Source organism: Hippopotamus amphibius, chromosome 6 (genome assembly GCF_030028045.1).
Source record: "Hippopotamus amphibius kiboko isolate mHipAmp2 chromosome 6, mHipAmp2.hap2, whole genome shotgun sequence".
Taxonomy (NCBI): domain Eukaryota; kingdom Metazoa; phylum Chordata; class Mammalia; order Artiodactyla; family Hippopotamidae; genus Hippopotamus; species Hippopotamus amphibius.
In genome coordinates, this window is record NC_080191.1 from 86,132,526 (window position 1) to 86,146,778 (window position 14,253).

A 14,253-nucleotide genomic window follows, 5' to 3' on the forward strand; every position below is an offset into this window, starting at 1 on the left:
TACTGTCAATATTTTGACCTTTTCTCATGAATCACAAATGTTCTTAATGATATCTAGAATGCTAAATCCTTTCTGAAAGCTTTTCAATTGACTTTGCCCAGATCCATCAGAGGAATCATTATTTTTAGCAGCTATAGCCTTACAAAAAGTATGTCTTAAATCATAAAACTTGAAAGTAAAAATTACTGCTTGATCCATTGATTGCAGAGTGGATGTTGTGTTAGCAGGCCTAAAACCAATAACCTCTCTGTCCATCTCTCTCAGCATTCTTGGTAATGTCCAGTAATATTTGAAAGGATTTTTTTTTTTTTTTCTGAGCTGTAGGTCTCAGCAGTGGGCTTAAAATATTCAGTAAAACAAGTTGTAAACAGATTCACTATCATCTGGGCTTTGTTATTTGATTTAGAGAACACAGATAGAGAGACTTAGCATGAGTATTAAGAGTCCTAGGATTTTTGGAATAGGGAATGAGGATTGACTTAAAGTCACCAGCCACATTAGTCCCTAACAAGAGAATCAGCTTGTCATTGAAGCTTGGAAGCTAAGCACTGAGTTCTGCTCTCTAGCTATGAAAGTCTTAGATAGCATCTTCTATTGTTTTAAAAAAATATTTTATTGGAGTCTATTTGATTTACAATGTTGTGTTAGTTTCATGTGTACAGCAAAGTGAATCAGTTATACATATACATATAGCCACTCTTTTTTAGATTTTTTTCCCATATAGGCCATTACAGAATATTGAGTAGAGTTCCCTGTTCTATACAGTAGGTGCTTATTAGTCATCTATTTTATATACAGTAGTTTGTGTATGTCAATCCCAATCTTTCATTTTATCCCTCCTGCCCTTACACCCTGGTAACGATAAGTTTTCTACATCTATATCTCTATTTCTGCTCTGTAGATAAGTCCACTTGTAACATTTTTTTTAGATTCCTTATAAGCAATATCATATAATATTGGTATTTCTCTGTCTGATTTACTTCACTCAGTATGACAATCTCTAGGTCCATCCATGTCACTGCACATGGCATTATTTTGTTATGTTTTTATGGCTAAGTAATATTCCATTGTATTTATGTACCCATTTGGCTTATCTGTTCTTCTGTTGATGGACATTTAGGTTGCATCTATTTCCTGGCTATTGTAAATAGTGCTGCAATGAAAATTAGGGTGCCTGCATTTTTTCAAATCATGGTTTTCTTTATGGTTTCTTTATGGTTTCCTTTGCTGTGCAAAAGCTTTTAAGTTTCATTAGGGCCCATTTGTTTATTTTTGTTTTATTTTCATTAGTCTGGCAGGTAGGTCAAAAAAGATCTTGCTGCAAATTATGTCAAAGAGTATTCTGCCTATGTTTTCCTCTAAGAGCTTTATATGATCTAGCCTTCCATTTAGGTCTTTAATCCATTTTGAACTTATTTTTGTGTATGGTGTTAGGGAATGTTATAATTTCTTTCTTTTACATGTAACTGTCTTGTTTTAGCAGCACTACTTATTGAAGAGACTATCTTTTCTCCAATGTATATTCTTGCCTCCTTTGTCATAGATTAGGTGACCACAGGTGTGTGGGTTTAGCTCTGGGCTTTCTAACCTGTTCCATTGATCTATATTTCTGTTTTTGTGCCAGTACCATACTGTTTTGATTACTGTAGCTTTGTAGTATAGAAGGCTGTTTTGTCTACATTGAAAATCTGTTCTTTAGTGTAGTTACTTTAATGTATCATATTAGCTAGACCTTGTAGATAACTTGCTGCAACTCCTATAATACATCAACCCTTGCTGCTTCACTTTGCACTTTTATGTTATGATTATGGCTTTTTTCCCTAAACCTCATGAACCAAACTATGCTAGCTTCAAATTTTCCTTTGGCAGCTTCTTCACCTCTCTCAGCCTTCAAAAAATTGAAAGGAATCTGGGCCTTGCTCGATATTAGGCTTTGGCTTAAGAAAATGCTGTGGCTGGTTTGATCTTCTTTCTAGACCACTAAAACTTCTCTATGTCAGCAGCAAGGCTGTTTCACTTTCTTATTATTTTTGTATTCATTGGAGTATCATTTTTAATTTTCATTAAGAACTTTTCCCTTGCATTTACAGCTTGGCTAACTGTTTGGTACAAAAGGGCTAGCTTTTTGCATATATTTATTTTCAACATGTTTTCCTGAGGAAACAATCATTTCTAACTTTTGATTTAGGGTGAGAGTTGTGTGATTCATTCCTTCATTTGAATACTTAAAAGCCATTGTTCAGTTATTTATTGACCACATTTCAATGTTGTTGTGCTTAGAGAATAGGGTGGCTGAGAGAGAGAGAGAGAGAGAGAGAGAGAGAGAGAGAGAGAGAGATGGGGGTAGTGGTGTCTGGTTGGTGGAACAGTCAGAACACACACAACAGTCATCAATTTCACTGTCTTATATGTGTGCAGTTTGTGGCCCCAAAAGTAATTACAATAGTAACATCAGAGATCAATGATCACAGATCATCATAACAAATGTAATGATAAATTTAAAAGCTTGAAATATTGTGAGAATTACTAAAAAATGACATAGAAACCTGAAGTGAGCAAATGCTGTTGGAAACATGGTGCAGACAGACTTGCTCAAAGCTAGGTTACCAGAAGCCTTCAATTTGTAAAAAACACATCTGCCAAACACAGTAAAGTGGGGTGCAATAAAACAAGGTCTACCTGTAATTAAAACAGTGTGGTATTGTCATAAACACAGATCCATAGATCAATGGAGAAGAATAGAGAACCCAGAAATAAACTTACACTTATATTGTCATTTAATTCATGACAAAGTAGCCAGGAATATATAGTGAGGAAAGCACAGTCTCTTAAATAAAATGTGTTGGGGAAACTGGACAGGCACATGAAAAAGGATGAAACTGGATCACTATATTACACCATACACAAAATTTAGCTCAAACTAAATTAAAGACTTGAATATAAGTCCTGAGTCCATAAAACCCCTAAAATAAAACAGGGAGTAAGGCCCTTGACATTGGTCTTGGTGATGAGTTTTTAAATTTGATGCCAGAAACAAAATCAACAAAAGCCTAAACAAGTGAGATTATATCAAACTAAAAAGCTTCTGCATATCAAAGAAAACCATCAAATAAATGAAAAGACAACCTACTGAATGGGAGAAAGTATTTGCAAATCACATATATGATAAGGGGTTAATATCCAAAATATATAAAGAACTCACACAACTCAGTAGCAAAAAAACAAATAATCCAATCTAAAATTGGGTAGATTCTGAACAGACATTTTTCACAAAACGATATCCAGCAGGTACATGAAAAGGTGCTTACCATCACTAATCATTACCATAATGCAAATCAAAATCACAATGAGCTATCACCTCACAGCTGTTAGAATGACTGCCATCATAAAGACAAGACATAACAAGTGTTGGTGAAGATGTGGAGAAGGAGGTTCCCTTGTGCACTGTGGGAATGTAGATTGGTGCAGCCACTATGAAAAGAGTATGGGGTTTCTTTTAGGACTGGAAGTAGAAATACCATATGATCCAGCAATTCCACTTCTGGATGTTAATCCAAAGAAAATTGAAACATTGATTCAAAAAGATATACGCACCCCATTTCTGTGCAGCACAGTTTACAGTAGCAAAGATATGAAAACCACCTAAGTATCCATTGATGGATGAATGGATAAAGTAAATGTAGTATAGGTACGGTGGGATATTGTTATGAAAAAGAAGGTAACATCACAATTTCTAACAACATGGATAGACTTTGAGGGCATTATGCTAGGTAAAATAAATGAAATAAGTTAGAGAAGGACAAATACCATATGAATTCACTTGTGTGTGGAATCTAAACAAACAAACAAAAACACAAACAAAACTCAAAGATTCAAAGAAGTGATTGGTGGTTGCCAGAGGTGAGGGTTTGGGGATGGGCAAAATAGATGAAGAGGATCAAAAAATACAACCTCCCAGTTATAAAAATAAATGAGAAGGATGTAATGTAGAGCATGCTGCTATAGTTTTTAAGACTGCATTGCATATTTCAAATTTGCTGAAAGTGTAGATCTTAAGAATTCTCATCACAAGAAAAAAATTTGTAAATATGTATGGTGACGGATGTTAACCAGACTTCTTATGATCATTTTGCAATATATACAAATATTGAAGTGGTATGTTGCACATGTGAAACTAGTAAAATGTTATACATAATACTGTACTGATATTATATGTCAGTTACACCTCAATTAAAAATAAAGGTGAAGTGACTTTGTTCTCACCAGAGTTAGGTTTTGTTTTTGATCTGTAACCATATGAAGAAATCACTGATGTCCCTGTTTCATAAAGGGGCAGTCATTTCTTTGTCTTTATTGTGATGTGTCTATACATCACATGTGTTTCACTCTATACTTATAGAGGAAAGATGCAATGATGGCTCTGTGTGCTTGGCAGTATTCCTCTCCTTCTCCCTTCCCCCAACCCAGATTTTTGTTAGTAGAGTCTGGTACTATATGTGTTTTCCCATAGGCAAATGCTGGATAGTTTCATTTTTAATTTTTACAAACTTTGTGACCTGTGAGTGGTTGTCCTTCATGAATTAATAATTAGGACACACTGATTCAAACAATTATCATGTGTCCCTTTTGTATATAATAGTTCATTTCTATTTATATATATATTTGTAAACAACTCAAGGAAGCTAACTGAGAATGAGCATGGTGATATCAAAGCGTAATTTTCAAGAACCTTGATAAAGTGAGTATTATACAAATAAATAAGAAGTATATGTGATAGACATTTAACTCATTAATGAGGGAAGCAGGATGGTAAACTGATTCAAAGGAGGTTTAGGAAATGAGCATTGATATGAACTAAACAAAAATTTTTAGATTTCTAGGTTATATAGAATCCTGGATAACATCCTGAAGGGCAATAAAACCATTTCCTTCAGATATAACTTCAACCAGATAGAAATTATTTGCATCTCTACCAAAGTCTATAAGGTAACATGTAACATTGGATAGTTTGGACTATGATAAGTAATAAAAAGCATATAAAAAGGTTTATTACACTGAAGATTTCAATAATTTTGGGTGAGACTTAAACAACGCTCTAGTGTGACACTGAAAGCACATGTAATCATCCTTCTTACTCCCAAGTTTTTCATATTTTTCCTTAACAGTGGTGATGCCATGATATTATGAGGATTAAATAAATAATATATGTGAAATGCTTTATACCATAAAACTTTATAAAAATGTAAAATAATTTTCATAATTTACTACTAAAATATACAATATTCCAAAGGCAAATCTGACATAAAGAAGTCAAGTTAGAGTTAATAGCTTTCTTCCGAGATTCTAAAATAGAGACATCGGTGCCTCCAGTGCAGGATGGTAATGCATTTCTGTCAACTGGGACATTATAAGCACAAAAGCTTAAAGGAAACACAAATCCTTTTACTACTCCTGGCAGAAATGTTGCAAAATAAAATTTCATTCATTTTCTTTCCAACAACCTGAAGATAATGCTCGAGAAAAGCTTAATTTCTTACCTCATTAATTCAACAAAGAATGTGTCAAGCACTACCATGGTGCCCTGTGTGTCCTATCATGGGGAGCTAAAGGGAAACAAGATATTCACTCCCTCCATAAGGATTCAGACTTAGCAGCAAAAACATCACAAAAATAACCAGCTAGATCAAAGATAGGGGAGATAATTATTTTGTTTGGGATAAGGGCAACATGAAGCTTTGATTAATTCAACTGTTGTTTAATTATTCATAAGTTAGTAACAGTATTTCTTGTCTCTTACTAGAAAAGTTCATACTGAACTACATTTGAAACTCCCTATTCCTCTGTATTTATGTTTTATATTTTGTTTCTTCTTTTTTCCTTTGTTCTCATGTCTTCAAATATAAAGTAATTAAAGAAAAAATAGTAATTGAAAATAATTATCTGTAATTTTTAAAATTTTTAATAAGTTGAGATTTAGTAAGTCTGACAAAAATGTTAGTTTGTTTAATGCCAGGTATTAAAAAGAAGAATACAGACCTGTGTTTGAAGAATCACAATAAAACAAAAATACAATATAAAGAAATATAATTTAAAAAGTGAAATAAGGAAATCATAAACAAAATGAAAAGAAAACCCACAGAATGGGAGAAAATATTTGCAAATGAAGTGACTGACAAGGGATTAATCTCCAATACATACAAACAACTCATTCAGCTTAATATCCAAAAAAACCCAACAGAATAAAAAATGGGCAGAAGACCTAAATAGACATTTCTCCAAAGAAGACAAACAGATGGCCAAGAAGTATGTGAAAATATGCTCAACATCACTAATTATCAGAGAAAAGCAAATCAAAACTACAGTGAGGTGTCACCTCATACTGGTCAGAATGGCCATCATCAAAATGGGTATAAACAACAAATGCTGGAAAGGGTGTAGAGAGAAAGGAGTGCTCCTACACTGTTGATGGCAATGTGAATTGGTACAACCACTATGGAGAACAGTATGGAAGATCCTTAAAAAAATAAAAATACAGCTGCCAGATCCAGCAATCCCACTCATGGGTATATAACCAGAGAAAACCATAATTTGAAAAGTTACTTGCACCCCAATGTTCATTGCAGCAATATTTACAATAGCCAGGACATGGAAGCAACCTAAATGTCCATCAACAGAGGAATAGATAAAGAAGATGTGGTACGTATATACAATAGAATATTACTCAACCATAAAAAAGAACAAAATTGCATCATTTGCAGACATGTAGATAGAACCAGAGACTGACATACAGAGTGAAGTAAGTCAGAAAGAAAAAGAAAAATATCATATAATCACTTATATATAGCATCAAAAAATTGATACAAATGAACTTATTTACAAACAAGAAACAGACTCCCAGTCTTCAAAAACAAATTTATGGTCACCAAAGGGGAAAGGTGTGGTGAAGGGAAAAATTAGGAATTTGAGATTAACAAATACACACTACTATATGTAAAATAGATAATTGAAAAGGATGTACTGTTTAGCACAGGGAACTCTACTCAGTATTCTGTAATAACCTATATGGGTTGAGAATCTGAAAAAGAATGGGTATATGTGTATGTATAACTGAATCACTTTGCTGTATATCCGAAACTAACATGACATTGTAAATCAACTATACTCCAGTATAAAATAAAAATTAAGTTAAATTAAAAAAAATGAATTAAGCAAAGTAAATATTATCATTAAAATATTTCATTTATACCAAGGATGTTAATAAAGCAAATGACTAAAAGTCCTAATGAGAAGGTGTTTTATCAGATAAGATAGAAAAGCAAGACCAAACTATATACTACCTATAAGATATAAAGGCAGGCATAGATTGAAAGCAAAAGTATGTAAACAAGATATACAATGCAATCATATATAAATATAAAAAGCTGCTTAGCTATATTAATATCAAATAAAGTAGCCTTTATGACATGGAAAACTATCAAATACAGTGAGAGACATTTATAATAATAAAAGAGACAGTTTATCACAAGATATAAAATAATAAAATTGTATAAAACTAATAACAGAATTTCCTAACTAATGAAACAAAAATTGACAGAAATAGATACATTTAGAAATCTACAATCATAGTAGGATATTTTCAGACCTATCCCTGAGCAGTTAAGACAACAACAAGAAAAGATACTTTACTTAATTAATGTTTATAGGCCACTCTGTCCAACAATTGTGGATACATCAATAAAGCTATTGCAAATTATATATTGATTAAGTAGGGTATATCCCAGGAAAGCATAGTTTATCTAACACTTCAAAAACTAAGTAAATTTACTGCACTAATAGAATAAAAAATGAGAATGATATAAAATTCAATATCCATTCATGCTAAACAACTTTTGATTTCTGAAAAACACTCAAGAATATAAAAGCAGTATATATATTTTCAGTATATGTATCAGACAAAGAACTTGTACCTTAAATATATAAATAACTCTTACATATTAATAGTGGGCAAAAGAATTAAACAGACACTTCACAAGAGAAGATATTCACATGGCCCAAAAGCATGTGAAATGATGCTTGATACCATTGGTCATCAGGAATATTCAAATTAAAGTCACAGTGAGTTAGGGACTTCCCTGGTGGTCCAGGAGTTAAGAGCCTGTGCTCCCAATGCAGGGGGGCCTAAGTTCAATCCCTGTTCAGGAAACTAGATCCTGCATGCCACAACTAAATATCCTGCATGCCACAATGAAGATCCAGCATATCACAACTAACACCCAGTGCAGCTAAATAAATAAATAAATTTATGTATTTAGATGTAATTTCCTTTAAAAAATCACAATGAGATAAAATTGTAGAGTCTCTAGAATGGCTAAATTTTCAAAGACTGGTAACACCATATATGAGTGGTGATGTGCAGCACTTGGAGCTCTCATAAACTGCTTGTGGGAAGATAAAATGGTGCAACCACTTTGGAACAATTTGGCAGTTTCTTACAGAGGTAAGCATATATCTATCCTTTGACACACTCTTAGGTATCATTAACCCAACTTCAGTCTTTGTTATTTACTCAAATATATTTAAAAAAAAGAAAGAGAAATAAAAACATCCTGAAGATTGCTTGGACAGAAATATTTACAAAAACTTTAATAAAATTATTAAATTGGAGATAAATTAAATATATATGAATAGGAGAAGGGGTAACCAAATTACAGTTTATTCATACAATGGAATTCTACACAACAGTGAGTGATACACTCTACAATATGACTACATCTCAATAGAATACTGGGATAAAAAGGTCAGAGACCAAAGAGTAAACACAATATGATTCCATTTATATGAAGCTCTAGGGCAAGCAAAATTAACCCAGAGATAGAATTCAGAACAGTGATTGGTTGCCTTTGTTGGGTGAGGATTGACTGGAACAGGAAACTTTCAAGAGTAGTGTTGCTTAATATCTTGGTTGATGTAGTGGTTCCCTTTATATGTATTTATCAAAGTTCGTGAAATTGGGCCCTTACAATTTGTGCATTTTGCTGTGCATCTTACTTCAAAAATAGAAAAAAAATGAAAGTTTTAAAAATTAAGAAAAATCAGATGAAATTACTGTGATAGAAAGTAGCTGAATAAGTTTAATGAGGCCCAAGGAAAGGAGAATACCTAAACTAAAACAAATTTCCAAATTGAGAGATGTAAATAACCAATTTTTAAAGTTGTTAAAATAAAAAGAAACAAATGAAAACCAGTCTTAAAAATTCCTTGGATAAATGAAACCAGTTTAGTCATACAAACAAAGCTTAATTTAGCTTATTTTGCAAGGCTAACTTGACCAAGTCATATCTTGTTTATGCTTCTAAAAATCATAAGGGGAACTTAAACTGCTTCCCAAAATTGATATGAGGTAATCACTAACAAATTCCCTATAACTAATTTTTTTTCTAATACTATAACCAACCACTGTGAAAATAAACCATCACTACCTTCCCACTATATAAAGTGCTTGATAAGAATACATCCCTAAACCTCATTCCCTGTTTGGTTTGAGTGCTACTGGTTTGAGAACTGTCTTTATGGTGTGTGTGCATTAAACCTTTTACTAATTTCTACCTTGGTGATTCATTGGTTTCACTTCTATTATTTCTGAACTTATGATATCATTGAAAATCTGACTTGAAAAAAAAAATTTGGACCCAATATAAGGTACTTAATACCAGGAAATTGGACCTTGTGAATGGAATTCTGGAAATTGGATTTCAATTCCACACTACTCAGCCAGATGGTTAGGATGAGTAAGGATCCCTTCCCAATAGTAAGCGGGGTGGCGGTGATCCACGGTGAGCCAGGGTTATCAGTAGTCCTAAGATTTTCACATACATTGGATTTGGGTGAGATACAGGATGAGAGCAATGGTATTTATAGGGACTGTGCAATTCACTGGCTCTTGTCAACTGTCATTGAAATGTGGAAAAAAGAAAACAACAGTATCTGATCAGCCTTTCATCAACTCAAGAGGAAACTGTATGCAAGCCCTTCTGTCCCTGTCCTTCAAAGTGAAAGGCTTTTGTTTTAGTCTCCCAGGCCTCCCTGGAGTCTCTAAAGCCTGGTTCAAGAGTTAATGATTAAGGGGAACTCTCTGGTGGCTCAGTGGTTAAGAATCCACCTGCCAATGCAGGGGACATGGGTTTGAGCCCTGGGGGTTTGAGCCCTGGTCCGGGAATATCCCACATGCCTCAGAGGAACTAAGCCCATGAGCCACAACTACTAAGCCTGTGGTCTAGAGCCTGCGAGCCACAACTACTGAGCCTGTTTGCCACAACTACTGAAGCCCACATGCTTAGAGCCTGTGCTCCACAATAAGAGAAGCCACCGCAATGAGAAGCCCAGTCACCACAACGAAGAGTAGCCCCTGCTAGCCGCAACTAGAGAAAGCCCATGTGCAGCAGCAAAGACTCAATGCAGCCAATAAATAAATAAATAAATGTATAGAAAAAAAAGAGTTAATGATTAGGAATGTGAAGATACAGAAATGAAGAATAGCCATTGGGCTGGGAAACTGGTAACAATTTAGACTATAAGCCAGCCACATAGCAGAATCTCCAAACTCCCAGTTCCCTGAAAGATATAGAGAAAGGCCTGGCACACATTCCTAAGTTATTTTTACAGGAAACAGACCCCCACTGGATGAAAACTGCTGACTGCAAGAACACAGACCCCAGCCCGGTTGAAACCAGAAGGTTGATGATACTCAAAACTTCACCTTGATGCCAACCAACCTAAGAACTATGCACAAGCTGATCATGCACCCCACATCCCCCTCCCTCACTTTGCCTTCAAAATCCCTTCCCTGGAAGCCATCAGGGAATTCGGGGTTTTTGAGCGTGAACTGTCTATGCTCCTCGCTTGGCACCCGGCAATAAATGCTGTACTTTCCTTTACCACACAAAAAATAAAAGTTGGCTTTCTTAGATGATATAGAGAATTCATCATGTGGAAATTAAAACGTGTTGCAGAGATCCATGACTTGACCCTCCACAAACAAAACAAAGTGAACAATAGAATACACCTCACTCTTCTCTCCTAAAAATAAAATGTTTCCCACAGTAAATTATGCGGAGCACTTCGTCGTCCCCACCTTTTATTCTGCAACTTGTCACATGCATTAAGATGCTCAATAGATGAGAGAAAATTTCACTTTATAGGAATTTTCCTACTTAAAAGATTGAAAACTTATAGTTTCACAAAAATCAAGACAGCAATTTGTCTCTTTTGTATAGTAAATATTCCATATCAAGAATTTATAAGATTTATAGCTTCAAATTTGCTTTTGCATCCTCCCACATGCCCATTAAGTTGTTTAGTCAAAGGAAAGCATGTTTAAGAACACTTTTAAGTTATAGGGAATATGTGCATTTACCTCCATTTCTTAAATATGGTTGGCCACTCAAGTCCTATGATTGTAAGTGACAGGATGGTTAGATTAACTGGCATAAAGTAATTGTGTAAAGTGATACCATCACTCCTTATTTTTCAACATTAAAATGGTACTTCTGAATATGAGAAAATAGTTGTTTTCCCTTAGCACTTCTGAGTTATCTTTAGATGTAGGGGTATTGTATTTACAGAACATAATTTTATGTTGAAATTATGCAGAAAGTAGAGCTTTGCATTTAGGTGCAGGGCTTGCAGCCCTGTTTGGAGAGCTCATGAGGAGGACAGCCCTCCATGAACAATCAGAGTATTAGTACACTTCATTCTTCCTGCATTCCTGTCTGAAATTATTAAAAATAAACTAAGCCAAGCAAGCAAAGACAAATAAAAGACAGGTAAAACAAAAATGAAATAAAGTATCAGAATATACTGTTCTCTGTTTAAGAATAAAGATTTTACAAAAGGCCTGCCAAGGCTGAACCTCTAAATTAAAGGATTTAAAAAGTGAGGGATGTAAATAAGCTTCCTGCACAATGGAAAAATCCTAATGGATCCATGCTGGATTTCTTGGAGGACATAGACTACAGAATTTTCCCTGATGTGAAACTTCAAATGTGTGTTATATAGAACCAATTGCTGAAAGCTATTATGATTCCTCCATTTGGCTTGTTATAGAAGATGCTTGAAAGTCAATCACCCAAGTTTTTTCCTAATTTGAGGAAGAGCCATAAATGAACAAAGTCAAAAATATAGAAAGTAAGAAATCATGAGCAAATAATATGCAATTCTTCTAGTTTGTTGGAATTTTGAGGTACATTCAATATTCTGCATATGTATGTATATAATATTTAATTTGCAATAGACATATAAGTGATTTTTCTATCAACCAATCTTTCTCACAGCAACATAAAATGATGAGGAAGGTTTAGCCTGGAGTTATTTATTTTAAGTGCCAATTGTATTTCTACAAGCCTGTTTTTGGTTTACTGCAATTTAATTATTAAAGTTAAACTATAAAAGTTTATATTATACTTAGTTTTTGAATCATTATAATAAAACAATGGAATTAACATTTTCAAAAAACATGTTATTCTAAATTTCATTAGGGATCCACAAAAACTAAGTGTTATTTGTGTCTAACCTCAGTACAATGACAAGGATGCTTAATTTTCCTATAATATCATGCGCCTAAATGCATTCTAATTTCCATTAATCTTCTGAGATATAGAGGTTTAACATCTCACTATGTAAATTATTATTAATATTGGAAAATAACTTGGCAATTTTTTCCATATATATATATATATTTGCTTTTATCTTTTAACCATCTACTTTAATTATCTTTCTTACAACCATGAGGGTATGATTATGTTTTGATTCATAAATATTAATTACTTGCATTAAATATTGAATAAGTAAATGATCAACCTGAGGAGTTGTACTGGAAAAATGGGGGTGGGGGAGTTGAAAACAAAGACTAAAACACAAAGAAGATAGAAATAAGTATAACTTCAGTAATGTAGAATAAAGTAATTTTTTTAATTCAGTAAAGTAGAATTTCAGTAATGCTATTGTTTTTTTATTAGTTATTTATTTATTTTTTCTACAATAAACTGCATATATTTAGAGTGTACAATTTGGTATCCCAATCTCCCAATTCTTTCCCCCTCAACCCTCCCCGCTTTCCCCACTTGGTGTCCATATGTTTGTTCTCTACATATGTGTCTCTATTTCTGCCTTGCAAACCGGTTGATTTGTATCATTTTTCTATAGTCCGCATATATGTATTAATATACGAAATTTGTTTTCCTCTTTCTGACTCACTTCACTCTGTATGACAGTCTCTAGGTCCATTCATGTCTCTACAAATGTCCCAGTTTCATTCCTTTTTAAAGCTGAGTAATATTCCATTGTATATATGTACCACTTCTGTTTATCCATTCATCTGTTGATGGACATTTAGGTTGCTTCCATGTCCTGGCTATTGTAAATAGTGCTGCAATGAACATTGGAGTGCATGTGTCTTTTTGAATTATGGTTTTCTCTGGGTGTATGCCCAGAAGTGGGATTGCTGGGTCATATGGTAGTTCTATTTTTAGTTTTTTAAGGAACCTCCATACTGTTCTCCATAGTGGCTGTATCAATTTACATTCCCACCAACAGAGCAAGAGCATTCCCTTTTCTCCACACCCTCTCCAGCATTTACTGTTTGTAGATTTTCTGATGATGCCCACTCTAACTGGTGTGAGGTGATACCTCATTGTTGTTTTGATTTGCATTTCTCTAATAATTAGTGATGTTGAGCAGCTTTTCATGTGCCTCTTGGCCATCCGTATGTTGTCTTTGGAGAAATGCCTATTTAGGTCTTCTGCCCATTTTTGGATTGGGCTGTTTGTTTTTTTGATATTGAGCTGGATGAACTGTGTATATATTTTTCAGATTAATCCTTTCTCTGTTGATTCATTTGCAAATATTTTCTCCCATTCTGAGGGTTGTCTTTTCATCTTGCTTATAGTTTCCTTTGCTGTGCAGAAGCTTTGAAGTTTCATTAGGTCCCACTTATTTATTTCTGTTTTTATTTCCATTGTTCTAGGGAGTGGAAAAAAAAGATCTTGCTGTTATTTACATCACAGTGTTCTTCCTATGTTTTCCTCTAGGAGTCTTAGAGTGTCTGGCCTTACATTTAGGTCTTTAATCCATTTTGAGTTTATTATTGTGTATGGTGTTAGGAAGTGTTCTAATTTAATACTTTTGCATGTAGCTCTCCAGTTTTCCCAGCATCACTTATTGAAGAGGCTGCCTTTCTCCATTGTATATCCTTGCCTC